Genomic DNA, 16,569 nt, shown 5'->3' with positions numbered 1-16,569 from the left:
ACCAGACATCAGTGTCGTTAGAAAGACTAAGGGAGAGTGTGTCCTCGGCAAATTTCCCTACACACACCTGTGCACCATGCGTGACTATGAAAATATGTGAAGTAGGAGATCAGAGCACAGTTGTTTGTTTCACCTATTTCTTAGTTTATTGCTATGTGTCTGTGAATGATTAATTTTTTTTCTTTGCAAACTGCAGCTTGGCTCTTCCCCGCTTCTCATTAGTGATGGGCTTCTTCCTTGTTTTATGAGACTTCAGTCCTGCTTCTAGGAGCCTGATTTGCACTGTCCTAGTAGTGCACTTCACACCTGCACTTAATGTTTCCCGTTCCTTTTGAAGGTCATTTGATGTCATCCTACGATTCAGGAGAAACTGTCGGATAAGCTGACAGTCGTCTCTGGCATTAGAAAGTCGTTTCTGCCCTTTTCCTGGCTGATTTCTGGTCGTTCCCAGTGTTTCCTGCTTCACCTCATTCTTGTGTACTGCTCTCTTAGAAATTTTCAATCAGGAAGCAGCCCGCTGTTCAGCGCAGCCTTCTGCCAGCACAACCAGGATTAAACCCGGATTTTAAAATGCAGATTTGTTTAAAAATGTACAGTGGTCTTATTTTTTTTCACAGCTGTATGTGTGTATGTGTATGACAATACCATAATTATGCAAGCTGAATGTTATTTTGCAAATTATTTAGTGCACATGACTTGTGTGGTTTTTTTTTCGTAATGTTTATTTCACTTCTTCGCCCTCTTTTAGTGGAGGAAGTTTAACTTGCTGTCTGTGGTGAGGCTTGAAAGCTGTGCCCCCCCCCCCCCTCAACCCCAGTAAATTGTATGATTTTGGTAGTAACACCATCGCTGGGGCCGGTAGCACTGCCCCCTCCTTTCAGTGGTTTTATGTTGCGTTTATCAGGCCTCCTTTCCATCGCTATTTGATCTTCTTGCATATATCTCAAGTTACATAAATTAGTGCCATCACTGGTTAGCACTAGTTAACCAGCAGGTACTTTAATATAGTAGACAAATCCATGCAAAAAAAAAAAATGCTAATTGCAGTACAGCTACTGTTGGATAAATGAGATATTGTCACGTAAAACATTCGTAAATTCCTGTTGTCTTTTGCGTGGCTCAGGCCTAATTGGCAAGCAGGCTTTGCAGCTATGTAACGTAAAAGAAATCTTTAGGGTGTGATTTTGATGTTAACACACTGACCTACTTACATAACATTAAAGGGAAAGTTGTAGACAAACATCCCTCCCCGTATGTTTTACATGCTTTACTTGTCCAGAGTTTCCCTTTAGAGGAGTATTTTTTTGTTTGTTTTTTTGGTTTTGTACAATTTACGTGTCTCCGCATAAACTCTGCAACATTGTAATCTTATATTTTACTTAAAATTTGTAGTATTCTGGGACATGTTGCGAAATAAAAGTAGTTAAACAGAGCTTGTTCAGTACCTCCCAAAACATGTCGTGCACGATAAGGATGACTGGTGGAAGCAGATGTGAACCGAACAGGGGAAATGCTATCGTTTACTTATCTGGGGGGTGATTTTTATGATTTGCATGCTTGCAATGTGTTAAAATGTATGCCGTATTTTCATGAACAAAAGAATAAGATTTCAATTTCTTAGCCACTAATATTGCCGCCCGTTATTTTGAGAGTGTGAGAGAAAACTGAACAGAGGGTGTATTTTTCTTAACCAGCTTTTAGATAAAACTGCTTTTGCAGTGTATTTTTATATCATTGCAAGGTGACAGACAGCTGCCTGGGTGACAGACAGCTGACCCTCACGAGGCAGAAAGAGAATCGAGGTTTGAGCATGGAGCATGGCAGTAACACCACAAAGACGGAAGCCATGCAAAAGCATAGATGCCCCCCCACTTTCCCCAGGCCTGCAGCATGCTGAACATGTGAAGTAAATACATGCTTGAAAGATAAGGCATATGTGATACAAAGTGCACCCCCTACCCTAACCAGTTTGATCTGGCTCAGAGGAGGGGGTGCAAACTGGGAATGTACCCCTATAAAGGTTATGTTGACCAGAAAGTCTTTGGAAGATTATCACGAAGGTGGCAGCTGAGTGGTTATTCCCTTGAGCTCAATAATAAAGAGAAGTGACATAAAAAGGCATCCGTCTGTATTGTTGTAAATTTCTTGGACAAGAGAAATTAAATGTTTTGTGTGTCCTTGTGCGTGTTGGTATGGGGGAGGGGGGGTTGTGGCTCTGGACTTTAATGATGGAGCATAAACGAGGACTAAAGTCCAATCAAAGCTTCACTAAAGAGCTGTATCCTGCTGTGAAAGCTGTATTTCAACTTCAAAGCACCAGGAAGGGACAAATGTCTCCTCTGGGACCGCAGATCTGACGGATGGACAGGGCTGGTTGAGCATCAGAGGACAAATTTTCGGTCAGTCTCATATTCCCTCTTTTTCTTTGTCGCTGTAATTTGTCAGATTGTTAGATAAAACATACAATTACGACTACTACCACACAGTTTCAAGAAGGTGGAATGCCTATGCAGTCCTCAGAAGTGCTATTTCTCTGTCAGTTCACGCATTTTTCTGCATGCTGTTAGAGAAATATGTACTTTTTTTATTGTCATTTTGCTAGATGCCATTTCTTAGAAATAACACCCTGCAGCAGCTTGATCTTAATTTAGCAATAACACTTTTTAAGAACTGTCGCTTGAATATGTCCACCCCATACATGGTGATAAACAATGTTGAATGTTATTTGAATATCCTATTTGTGTACCCCAATACAAGATACTGCGAGGGGAGTTCCTCTTTCGAAGTCGGCTGAGTTCGACTGAGAGTCTGACACCTCGAAGTCAGGACCGGACTTCCCTTGCAGCAAGTAAAAAGTCATCACAGCTGTCTGTGTTGTTCTGTCTTCAGAGACTGGTTGGTTTCCAGCATATCTTTAGAAGAAGATAACCCTAACACATGCCTTTGTCTTTTGAACCAAGTCCGGATTTGTTCAAACAAATACAACAGTTTTTTTCCTGTCTCTCTGCTTAATGGTGTTGGTTTTGAACACCTAACATAAGTGGAAGACCTTAGAGAAAAGAGTGAGATAGGGAGACCTGAAAGATTTTTTTTAAAGACATTTGGCCTTTGGACATTGTACTTGACTATGCACAAAGGGAAGTGAAGACATATGATTATTGTTTTTCCTTTTCCGACAAATTGCTGTGAGGTTCTGAGCAGCTATTGCCAGTCTGTAACTGGATGCCAAAGGATACTGCTCTGAAGGGACCACCCACACAGTCAGACTGTACCATGTTGGAGAACCCAAATCTCGAACGGAACTGAACCACTGCAGCTGAGGGGTGGTACCCCCCTCACTGCACTTTACTCTGCAGCACTCAAGGAGCTTATGTGTATGCAAATACTGTCAGACAACTGTATAATGCATTTACAGTATAGCAAGTGAGCTGTTTATTAAGAAGCTGGATGTTCACTGGTAGTTTGCATGTGCAAATCTTTTTGTAATTCAGTTTTTATTAATCTATGTTAAGATAATCAGATTAACTAGAATGGAAAGAGTTAAATCCTTTTTGACACATTGTTCAGTGTGCATCCTGTTTAACAGACATATGTGTATGTATCTAATAGGACAGCAAGATGGGATATGCAGAGGTTAAATTCCCTTATACTTGACCACAAAGTCACTGCGAAATAAGATAATTGCTTCTCTAACAGCAAGAGTTGGTTCTCATGTAAAAATCAGTGGGAGGTTTCCTGTTCGTATGGGGTTGGTATGACTAAGGGTTCTCCTGCGAACCCCCGCATGATGAATCAAGAGGCTTGAGTCATTTTGACCTTGACTCACAGCTGATACTCATGGCTTCCGTGTAGAATGATGGACCTCATGTTTATGGGCACGTTACTCTTATGACCGCAGTCCTGATTGGTTTCGAACCCATAATGTCTGTAGGTTATCTTGAAGTTTCAGACTGGATGGTCTCCTACGCTTTGTGCAATTTATCCAGCCATTGGATCTTTCTTGATGGGGTGGGGGGGTGGGGGGGGGGGAAGACAAATGTATAGGTTTTTTTGTTTGATTCTTGCGTTCATTCATCCGCTGTGTAGCATTTGCTGCAAACAAACTCAAGCGTTTTCCCTAAACAGGAAGACAGTCCATTCCGTGGTAAGGGGCTGAGTCGACAGCAAAACAGTTTTCCGTGGTATCAGCCAAGAAAATGCCGATCAGCGTCATGCTAGGCATGCAGAATATTACACGCGCTCGTCGTGACGGCGTCCATATGCACTCGGCTACTTTGCAAATGCATTTCAGCAGCTTCCAGTCTCTCATGCTCTAGCTGATCTACGTGGCCGGCCTGACTCCGCCACTAGAAATGACCGTAGGAGGCCTGGTATGTGGCTCTGTGTGGGAAAATACCAACTTGTCCCTGGGACTCATTTCCATAGCATTTGCTTCGAAACCCTGGCAAAAAAAAAATCATTAGGAGGAAATCGATAATCGTTTTATTTTTGCACCCTGTGCAGCAGGTACTCTGACCAAGTCCCTCATCTGGGCCCCAGGCTCCTTAGGTCACTTTCTCGATGTATATTTTACACGACAGCAAAGAGAGTTCATCCACGACTCCTGCTCACATTCCATACCCATTCCCTTGGGGAGACCAAGATGCTGATAACCCCCCTGGTTTTGGCTACACCAGGCCTGATAAAAACTCATTGCTCTTTTAATGGGGGGGGGGGGGGGGGTCTGTGTTATGCTCAGACCTCCTCACTCCATTCCATTCCCATATTTTGTGTGTCACTTGCTGTTCTGCATTAGTCACAGTCTGTCCCCGTGCCACACCGCATGACCTCAGAGGCCCTGCTTGTTATTCTTTAGGGTTCTCATATCGGTTTATAATCCATACCAGGGTAGCATATGAGGCCAGTTTTGTGAGGGCTGGTGGGGCGAGGGGGGGGGTGTGCTTTTCTCTATCTATCGTCATGTTTGCACAGGGGTTTTAGAGTGAGCTGGTCCCTGAGAGAGACGACAGGAAGTTTGCTTGGGGGGGGTGGGTGTATGTGTGTGTGTGTTGTGCTCCACACAGTGAGCCACCATTTCCTCGACCCCCAAGGAGCCGTGTCCATGCAGCAAGGGGGGGAGGGATGGGATGTGCAGTGTGGGCGTCTAGTGAGTAGCCCCCCCCCCGTCGATGGGAATAGTTGGCCTCCCACTTTGGGGTTGTTATTTTTTTCTGGCACTTCTCAGACCGCTTTTTATCCCGGATGGGGGGGATGTTGGGGAGAGGGGTTGGGAGAGGGGGGGGAGTCAGAGTTCAACCCACAATTACTGACTGGCCTGCCTTGGCAGACTGTGGCCCTAATGAGGCCCAGACCTCCAATCTGTGCCGGCTTTGTGAAAGTGAGACCCCCTTCCCTCCGTTTGACCCGTCCACACACTGTAAGAGGAAAGATCCCACTTCAAAAAAAAACACAAAAAAAAGAAAACAACACTCATTTTATCTACTTCTGTTCATGGCTGGTTCTCATTGAGATTCCCAGGCCTGTCAAGATAACTGTCCTCCTCTGCGGCTGGGAAACCAGAAGGGAAACCGTCCGCAAAGAGAAAGGAACATACAAAGTGAGAAATCGAGTTTAGGGAGATTCGCCTCTTCTTTCCCCCGTCCGTGTATGAGTTTCAGATTTTAAAACGTAAACAACAGCAGAAACGCATGTCCAGCTGTATGAAAGTGAACTCTGTTTTTCTCCTTCGTATCCTCAGGAGCTGATTCAGTGAAGACGGCCTGGGGGAGAAACCCTCTGTTCTACTTTGTTGTTGTTTGCTTTTTGTTTGTGGTTGTTTGAAGGGGGCTGCTAGGTAATGTGGGTAATTTCCCACGTTTGTCTGGGGCACCATCGCGTGCAAAGATGTGATTTGAAATGAAGTCATGGTGCTGTCGCTCTTCGTAAGTTGCTTTCAAAGCCGAAAAATTTGACTTTAATTTTTTTAATGCTTTCAAAATGAACCGCGCTGTAATGAGGGTGGTGCAGGGTCTCCTCCCTTTAGTTCTGGCATCCAAATACCCAGGAAGTGGGTGTTTTATTAATACAGGGAAACTGTGGCTTTGGATTAAGATCATTAAGTGCGTTTGGATGCCGTATGACAGATGAGGCATGTTGCCAAGTTATTCAGCAAACAGAGCGCTATTGAGATTATATAGATGATATCGGCTTAATGGAATATCAGCGATTTATGAGCTACGAATGATTTATTTATCATACCGATGAAGGCGGCCACTTGAAAGTAAGCTTCCGAACCATGGCACAAAGTAAAAAGCGGGGGGCTTTGTTAACTGTGCTTGAGGCCCAGCTGGCTTAAGGGCAGAATGTGCATAATGCAAACCGAGAACTTGATAACTTGTATTTGTCTGGTGTTTTTGAATATTCCTCAGTATTTACCCCCATAACCCCAGTACAAGGTCATGATGAGCTTATCCCAGGGAGCCCAGGGTACAGGAAGCTGGTCCTCACAGGGATTTATTAGTTTTTATATGTTTATGTATGATTTTTGTAATGGTTATTCCAGAAAACCCCCTGTAGTCTGGAGGGACCTAATATTGGCATGTCCACCAGAAAGCATAACTCAAAAAAAAACATTTTTGCTCATGTGTAACTAGATTTTCTGTTGAGTGTTTGTTTGTTAGATTTAGTAAATGCCAAACATTTATTAAATTCCATTTATTAATGTGAACGAAAAATCAGTCGGGTCACTGACGGGTCAGTTTGGCAGGAATGCTGCGATGTCATGTGACTTATCAAACTTAGCGATCTGCATATGATCCTATTGGGGTGAAGAAAATACTGTGCTGCCTGGAACTGGAACCAGGACATACGGGTCTCAGGGTGTATAGAATTCGTCTGAAGGATATTTATTTAGCGTGAGATTTAATCAGTTACAACCGGGATCTTATTAGACTATAATTCTGCATGGCGTTTGGTTCCAGCTGTTAATCGTGTGTAGCAATGATGAGAAACAGGCAGTGGGAGTAGCCGGTACCGGACTGTAATTACCTATATAAAATGTCACTCATTCGTCATTGAGAATATTTGTCTTTCCCCGCAGACCCAATACTCTGAATCATTTTCCTCGTGCGACAGTAGAGTTACACAGGTTCTTTACATTTTTTTATTGGATTTTTATTTGACACGTAATAAATGCCATCAGCAGTGGAATAGAAGTGGTGTGTGTGGTTACATTTACTGCTCAGTTGCCTCTAAAAGCACAGATGCACAGAAGATCAGAGTGCTACATTCCTCCATAACATCGATGACCGGGGAGGGGGGGGGGGGGGGAGAGATAAAGTGTTTTATGTTCCAGTGTTGGTGGCTTTGAGGTCAGGCATCATCAGAGCCAGAGAGCATGACGGAATGGGAGGCATCTCTCGGAGGATGATGCATGACTTCTTGGTAGTTGTTCAATACAGCAGTTGTTTCCTGTGGTGATTTGATGGTGAGTCTGAAATAGGGAGTGATGCAGGAAAGGGTCCGGTGTATTTTCAGATGGGTCTTGTGGCAGGTGGTGGTCACTCATCCAAAGGGAGATATCCACATGTGCGCGGGATGTACAGTAGCGATCGGTGTTATCTGCTTAACACTCATTAAGAAGCTCAGCTAGGGTCAGGTGATACGGTAACCTGGTTTATACCAATGCAGAGCTGGTCCTGGTGCTGCTTCTCGCTTGGTACCTTTTGAGAACTGGCCCGCGCTTCCACCAGGTTCAAAAAATAACGGAATGGAAATGTTACGCAGGCAGAAGTGAGAGTAAAGTACGGGGTGAACTGTCATATTATTCCTTAATATTGTGCCTGAGGCTTTAGGGAATATTGATCCTTTAATATGAGGCCATTTTTTTGTATGTTCCAACTTCACGATTAAAAAAATTGAAAAAAAGGAGGTGAACCGTTATGGCGGATCGTAAGAATATCCTTCGCTTTTATCTGCGTTTTTTACTTTTAAAGACACTACAAGTTGCATATGCAACCTAGCGCTCAATAATAACATCAAGCAACATTAATAATTCATGGCGAATCCTCTTAAGATGACGGGTACGTAACGTTTTTGATTTTTTTTTTACCATTGATTTGATGGAGATGTAACCCAATTAGCATTAGCCGCAAGAATCTTTCATATGATGCTTTTACAAATATATTTATTGCTACTGCTGTTAATGTAGCAATTAGTATGTTTTTTTTGTTTTTTTTTGTCCACGATAGCCAGTCCCACTTCCGCTGACATGACGGTTCCAAGTTCTGAGATCGGCTTTTCCCTGGTGCCATGCTGGAGGTGTTTTTCCTGGCACTGAGGCCGACAGGGATAAAGGGCCCCATGGAGGGTCGACGGGCCCCTTCTCAGCGACAGTCACTTTGCACTGGAAACCAAATGATATATTTACTTGGCTGACAAATCTGTTTTGCTCAGTGTCCAATTTGTAATTCTCCTTTTTTATGATAAGGTAAGTTGATATTGTATACTGTCACGCCCGGCTCGTCCGATCCTCGTGTGTGCCACGCCCCCTGATTATCCACATGTGTGCCACGCCCCCTGATTATCTACATGTGTGCCACGCCCCCTGATTATCTACATGTGCTGTCCCAATCATGCCCAGCTGTGTCTTGTTATTTCGCCCTGTCTTCCGTCCATATCAGTCCACGTCTTGCCCTGCCGTTTCTCCGTCATTGATGTTAGCCTGATGTTAGTTGATGCCCCGTTCTCCCCGTAGTTGTCTTCCCCTTAATAAATCCCCAGTTTTCCTCATATTCCGCCTGCCTGCCTCGTCCTTCCCTGCCTCCTACCCGCCTACCTGCCCGTCCGCACCTGTGAACTCTGACAGTGTTCCTTAAGGATATTTCAAAAAGATACATGGTGCATCTGTAATATTTAACCGTTAAGGGTGAGAGACTTTGTTTGCGTGCATGGACACATGTCCTGTAGTGAGAGGGGGGGCAATATACCTAGTGCTGGGACCCCATTATAAGTGGGTGCTGATCAATGGTTTCGAAATTCATTCCGTCAGTGGATGGAAATGTCATACTGTCTCTTTTCTTTTTACTTAAAAAGGACTTTCAAACTGACACTGCAAACAACTAGCCCCCCCCCCCCCCCCCCAACACCCCCCTCTTTCCCGTTGCAGTCTTTAAGGTTCCTACCGATTGACTACTCGGCCACAAATGTAGAGGAAGGGGTACAGTTTCCTTAGATATATTCTTCCGTATTAAAAAAAAAAAACAGTTAAAATCAAATTACTGTCCATGAGGCAAATCAGCAATGTTACTAAGCTCCAGTACAGCTAACATTACAGTTTTAAGTTACATGATAGATTCTTTGTTACTGAAATGGTGAAACCGTAAATGAAGCCAAACACATTCCACTATATCACTGAATGTGTGCCTGTTCTTTCTTGATTACTGTGAATATGCTTTTCAGTTCTAACTCACAGTAATTAACAAAAGAAAATTTTCGTTCAGAAGTGCACCTTCTTGGTTGGCATAATTCCAGGATATAGCAATGCTGTGAAGAGCTGCCTTCTGGAATTCTGAAAAGGAAATAGGTTTTTGTGAGCGTGTGTGTGTGTGTGTGTGTGTGGGGGGGGGGGGGGTGTGGTTTCAGCAGATCTCAGGCTTCATTCGATGTGTCTGTGGCTCCTACAATGTGTATGGGGCCTGTTAGCAGAGCTAAAGCCTGCAGAGTGATTAGGGACTTCAATGTGTTTAGGATCTACAGTGTGTTTAGGATCTACAGTATGCTTAGGATCTACAGTGAGTTTGGGATCTACAGTGTATTTAGGATCTACAGTATGCTTAGGATCTACAGTGAGTTTGGGATCTACAGTGTGCTTGGGATCTACAGTATGTTTGGGATCTATAACTTGGGTTCAGTGGTATACTTGGGATCTATAGTATGTTTAGGATCTATAGTATGTTTAGGATCTACAGTATGCTTGGTGTCTGCAGCATGCATCGTGTCTTTAGCTCTCATTTGTACTGGATATGAACTGTTACTCCAGTGCCAGGAACTTGTCAAATCCGGAAGACTGATTATAACCAAATTTTCAGACTGTTTAGACTAGACATGGTAGGAATTTAATCAATTATTTTTGTGGGGAGCAGGTTTGATTACAGATCTCACCAAGGCCACACGTAATCCCTCTGGGATTCCAAAAGGAAAGAAGATCTAATGTGTCAAATGCCTGTATTTGTCTGATGTGAAACTGTGAGTCAGCTAGGGACAGGATGTTTAAAAATCAAAACCATGCTCGGTAGGAATATTCCTATTGGTCAAATGGCTGGAGTAAACATTCCAAAGAAACCAATCAGCACTGTGGAAGAAGGTGGCATGGGCCAAGTAGTAATGTAACAAGAGAGATGTCTTGGCAAGGTGGACTGAAATGCCCTTCTGGCCTTGCCAGGTCATGGTAAGCGCCTAGCCAATAGCAGCATGGTAATTTTTTGGCCTAGCCAATAGCAGCATGATCATTTCATTGCCTAGCGAATAGCAGCATGGTAATTTCTTCGCCTAGCCAATAGCAGCATGATCATTTCATTGCCTAGCCAATAGCAGCGTGGTCATTTCTTCGCAGATAAGCGCCTTGCCGCCCCTGTGGGTTAAGTTGCTCTTCTGTTTCACTTGCTTGACTTCGCAAAGGTTGCCCATGTGTTTCTTGTAAAATTTCAAAGCAGGTTTCATTCTTTGTGCAGGTCTGTTTCCACTGTGACCTTATCTGATGTCATTCTGTGAGAAAATATATATTTTTTCTCTGTTGCGAATCAGATAGTGGGTACACATATACGATGAGTTTCATCTACTGCTTTCAGTGGGTATGGGTAGCGCAGATTTTTGCCGACTGACAGGAAGTCAAACCATAGGCCTCAAGTCAGAAAAAATGGTTTCATAATGTGATTTTTGTATGTCTGCGTGTTTGCTGAAAAATTATGTGGCAAATGAAAATGCTTACCCAATCACTGACATATTTCAATAGAAATATGCACAGATTTAATGGACAGATAACTCTTGGACAGATTTGTATTACGGAAACGCAGACCAGGGTAGAAGAGCCTGTAGTCCTGTTCTGGCAGCACTGACCTCTTTGCGGCAATTTTTTCTTCTTGCACTTTGACTTGGCGTGTGGGTAAAAGAGTATCATTGGAAGGGGTTCCCCTCTGTAGATTTCGATGTCCATGGGCAGGAGATTTTTATTAATGCTAAGTTCATACTACACAGCTTTTAAAGTCGTTAGATCACTGTACTGCTCACACTACGCAGTTTTTAAAGTCATTGGATCGCTGTACCGCTCACGTTACGCAGCTTTTAAAGTCGTTAGATCGCTGTACCGTTCACGCTACGCGGCTTTTAAAGTCGTAACATCGCTGTACCTTTCACGCTACGCGCCTTTTAAAGTCATTGGATCGCTGTACCGCTCACAATACACGGCTTGTCGTCTGGTAATGTGGAGTGATTGTGGTTTACAGACTGATCGGCAACAGGGGGTCACATGCTGCAAAACTCTTTACTGGGAAGATTGGCTTCTGGAAGGGTTATGGCAGCTGCCATAGGACAAACTGAATAAATGTCTGTAATTAGTTCCGTAATTTTTGTAAAAAAAAAAAAATACTTAGTCTATTCTGTAGAGCAGTGAAACAGAGAGGACTCTTCATTAAACTACCACATTTATTAACAGATTAATTAGTAGGTCAAATAAGTCCAGCGTAATGCAAACAAACAAACTGACAGAAAACGCCGCTCCTGCTTCATCTTGATAAAGAGAGCAGTGATTGAAGCACCAGTTGGTGAGAACCTGAAAGCGAGAGGAAAATGCGCACAGATGAAGGGCTGGTGGTTAGTGAATCAAAACCCATCCTCACCAGACACCCAGGTATGAAAATCCAGTTCATAGACAACGAGATGAGTAACACCAGCATCTCCTCAGCTTTGAGCACAGGAGGCCCACTGAGGAACAGTCATACTTGCTGTAGGTCGCAATGCGCTGCCACACTTCAGCCTCACATGGGCTATTCCTCTGATAGCCAGTGATGGGCATTCCAGGTCCGGTAGCTACAAATCCAGGCCATTTTGTTTCTACCAACAAGCTAAGCATAAAGACTCAAAGTCCCAGAATACTCAGCTGGTGGATTTGTAGTTTCTGGACCTGAAAGGCCCAACATTGTTAAATAGCATGATATGTATAGATGCATGTTGTCTATATTTGACCTGCGTTAATCTCATTGCACAAACTCCCACAAACCTCTGTATTTGCCACCTACCTTGCCCTTATACCTCTCTGTTGTGTATTTTGTGTCTTGTATTTATTCCCTGTCCATGTTTTGCCGTAACTGTCGTCTGTTGGTGTCTCCAAAGCGAGCTGTGTCCACTGGCCTTGGTCATGTGACAATAAAGATTCCGATCCTGGTGTAATCTAGGCATTTTAAAGGAAGGCAGGATTATCGAATTACTTTAATATGCATGTGATTCCTGTTACAGAATGTAAAAAAAATGCCAATAAATGTACCTGGTTTCCTTTTAGGATCCTGGTTCCTGTTCGCAGTCTGTCGCATCTGCGGCATTTGCGACACTTGATCCCAGAAGCATGTTGGGATCCTGAGGTAACTGATTTGCATGCTTTCTACTGGACCTGATTTTCTCTCTCAGACCACTACGATGAGACTCAACAGATCTGTGCGGTAAAGTATGCAACGTTTACATTTCGGGGAATACATGGCCAAAACCCTTACTGTTTAGAGTAGCTGAAAGTTAAGTGGTGAAAGCTGAGGAGATGTTTGACATGCCGTCACAAAGGTCTAAAGGTGATGAGCACTTTAGGGCTGTTACTCCCCAGGAAGCGAAATGGGTAACCTTGGATGATAGTGTCTCCTGACTTGTCGGTATGAAAAGGAGTTAAGAACAGTTATCAAGAACTGGTGGAAGATTGTGATTTTGTTAAACCAAAAACCCGATTCTCTTTGGAGGGGAACTGGGTCAGTGAAAAAAAATCCAAGAAATTTAGAGGAGAGCAAGAAATGAGAAGCAGTGATCTGTGTTCAGAGGAATTTCTGCCCAAGGATTCCGAATTGTTTCCATCTGTGGGTTAATGGCAGCAACTTTCAGGTAGGACATATCCAGAGGTATTATGAAGAATAAGGCTGTCCATCCATCATCCATCCATCCACATATCCATCCATTCGTCCATCCATCCATCCGTCCATCCATTCGTCCACATATGCATCCATCCATCCGTCCATTCATCCATCCATCCATCCATCCATCCATTTTCTATACTTGCTTGTCCTATGCAGGGACACAGAGGTCTGGAGTCTGTAGAATAGGACTGTATGTACAGTGGTCACAGAAAGCTTTGGGACATGTCACTTAATTCTGTAATAATGCTGCATTTTTTTTGGTTTCATAACAAAATCAATGTTTAACATATCTGCACATATTTTCCAGACAGACATTTTCTTTTTTATCGTCATATTTTTTTTGATTGACTCATTCAGTTCTGTTCTTTGCCATTTTGCCAAACGGATGCTAAGCACAAATGTTTGGCATTTTATGTTATTGCAGAGGTGTTGCTGATTTAAAAAGTGCCCGATGCTTGTCACTGAACTTACAAAAACTCTGTTTTAGAACTAATATTTGTGTTTCAGATTGTCGCTACTTGAAATTAATGTTTTATGTAAAGCAAATGTTTGTTTCTAATGTTATATCTATTATATTGTATGGGGTGGGGAGTCAGAGATGTTACCTTACCCAGTGCTTGACCACATGAGGTATCTGTCATGGTGCTACATACAGAGATCTGCAAAACCTACTGGAGCTCCCAGCTCTGACTGGAAAAGGAGAAGCCTTGTCATCACGGAGTTCTGAAAACAAACAATGTTACTTGTAATTCAAAATTGGCTTGGAATGAAATTAAAGTAGTCAAGTGTTGTGGCTTAATTGTTAAATGCACTGTGCTTGAAAAGTCACTTCATTGGTCAGAGCAGTAGCTGTGAAGAGGCTTGATTTGGGACAAAAAGAGGGTGAATCCAATCATCTGACTCATGCACGTTTAATAGCCCAGTGGATTTAGCAGAGGTGGCAATTTCAGGTCCAGAGCGTACAAATCCAGACCAAGATTTTGTTTCAACCAACCAGTTAAGTATAAAGAGTCTCAGTCACAGAGTACTCAACTAGTTGGTCGGAACAAAATCTTGGTCTGGATTTCGAACCCTAAGGACCTAAAATCTCCACCTTCTGGGGTTTAGCCAGTGTACAGTAGTTTTCGCCAGTGCTCGGAAGGCATGGCATATTTCTTAACACGCCAACAGTCACCAAGCAGTGAGTCTTGTGATTGGACATGAGGCTTGCTCTGAGCAGTGGGGTTAGAGATTCCACGTTGGGCCTATCCATAGGCAATCAGATGCCGCTCCTGTTGGGATATTGTGCTTTTTTTCTGCTCCTCTGTGTCGTTTGTGCCTTCAAATACAGCAACTCAGAACACAAGTTTGATTGTGGTTGGTGGGCCTCATTCTCACATGCGAGACTTTCCATTATGAATCAAATTTTATTGGGTACATAACATTATGCGGCAAAGATGTTAAAATGGATTGTGCAGAGATTTTCAAGGAATCAGGAAAAAAGCATTATTCATTGCTGGAAAAATTGACACCAGATGATTACACCACAATGCAAATAGCCAAAGTATGATCCACCCTGAGTTAGTGGAGGTGCTGGTCAGAAGATGGCTGTTCTCAAGGAGCCAGACAAGGAGTATCACTGGCTGAGCTGCAATGTCTCTCTAACCCCTTTCAGAAGTCAATCACTGTTGCTGGATGAACGATGGGAAACCTGGAGCTCTGTCAGCAGCAGTGATAAAGAGGTCAACATCTCAGGGCTCACACATCTTAGAACATTGCTGTTATGCATCGGTACCTAAAGATCTAAACAAGGAAATGATGATGGTGGGCTTACGTCATAGATACAAGGTAAATAATGACGACGACGACGATGATGAAAGATGAAGAGAAGAAGAAACTGCCAGAAGAAATTGAAATTTTCAAATTAATCTGCGGTTATTCTGTGCTGTTTCTCCTAGATAAAATTGCAATAATTTCATTACATAGATGACTCAACTTAACGATCCCAGTAAAGCTCCAATTAGATGTTAAAGCTGAATCCCTATAAGATCACTTCAAGTAATTTGATCACTAAAAGGCCTATACAACTTCCTCCACTGACCTTTATTTTTCTTATATGTCTAAATGAGCACTTGTACAATTCGGTTTTTTTACAGTTGTCTTTATTTCTCCAATAGCATATATTTCTCTGGTAACTGTAAATAGTCCATAAAACAACTGAAAAATGCAATGTCCCTCCTGACAAAATGCAGCCTTGGACTGTGAGCGTTTTCTAGACTGTACTTGCTCACACAATATTAGTGGTGATGCACATTTTATACAGTAACATGTCAATCGCTGATGAGTGATGAAAGGCTGTAGAATTCAGGCATCCGCATGGACGCCTGCAGCTGCGATGATGTCTTATCTGCATCACTGCTAAGTCTCCTTACCAACAAAGGTTAGTGATGTTTGTGTTCCAGTGATGAAGAAATGCCCTCTATCACTGGAATATGGAATGAGACCTACAGAGGTTTTCCCTCAGCGTGTGTAGGCAGGATGGCCCCGGAGCTTTGAACTTCTGTGAGTTATTGTTCTCTGTGTACGTCTGATATCGTCTCTATCTTCACAGTCACATCATTGTCGGTGGGTTTCACTCGAAGCTGCCATTTTGTTTTTTTGTTTATGTTCTGTAGAGCGGCACTGAAAAGGAGCTATGTGTTTCACAAAGAGAGACATTTCCTGGACGTTTGTTGTTTGCGGTTCACTGGGATGTAAATGAATGTTTGCCGTGTGCTTGGAAAAATAATAATAAAATAAAAGGTGCTCATTCTCTAAAGTCAATTCAAAGCACCTCGTTTTCATTTCACACACTTGATGCAAAATTCCAATTCTTCAGAGCATCAGAGAGTCATAAATAAGGGATTTGAAGTGAATTTCCTGGGGCTTCTGACTTTCTCTTCCTTCTCCTGCAATTGTATCTTCGCTGTTGTACTGACGTCTTCATCATTTTGAAATCCTTCTGCCACATAATCCAGCCTTGAGGGCCCCAAAGAAATCGCCCACAGAGGGAACGAACAGCGCAGAACAATCCAATGAAGCTTTATCATTCTTCAGTCTTTTGTGTCTTTCACCAGGAGGACATCACCCCTATTCAGCCATGAGCAGCTCTGGCCTGTGGAAAAGCACCCAGTAAAATAACCCCTTCAGAATCATAAGACAATATATTGATGTCCGTACCAGTCAGGGGATGTACAAATGCTTTTTTCTTGACCTGTAAAAGAAGAGAAGTGGGTTGGAACAAATCCTGTCAAATACAGCTTCGCGATGGGTGGATTATTTTTAAAGAAGTCTCCAAATGTTCATATTTCATTTTATTTTTGCTAAGTTGAAGTCATTCACTGCCTATTCTTCAGTATGGTCATAATGATTTCTAGACACTGAATAAATGTTGCCTGATTAGGAA

General features: G+C 42.9%; 1 long non-coding RNA gene across 1 annotated transcript; it reads left to right on the top strand.

Moving 5' to 3' along the window:
• The first annotated feature begins 5,925 nt into the window (after window positions 1-5,925).
• LOC125742094 (uncharacterized) lies at window positions 5,926-15,730 on the top strand. Its single transcript, XR_007398008.1, has 3 exons — window positions 5,926-6,259; window positions 12,533-12,689; window positions 14,800-15,730. It is a non-coding gene; the product is annotated as an uncharacterized LOC125742094 (long non-coding RNA).
• Window positions 15,731-16,569: the final 839 nt, after the last annotated feature.

Source organism: Brienomyrus brachyistius, chromosome 5, assembly GCF_023856365.1.
Source record: "Brienomyrus brachyistius isolate T26 chromosome 5, BBRACH_0.4, whole genome shotgun sequence".
In the NCBI taxonomy this organism is placed as follows: domain Eukaryota; kingdom Metazoa; phylum Chordata; class Actinopteri; order Osteoglossiformes; family Mormyridae; genus Brienomyrus; species Brienomyrus brachyistius.
This window is presented reverse-complemented; position numbering and strand designations above follow the sequence as displayed.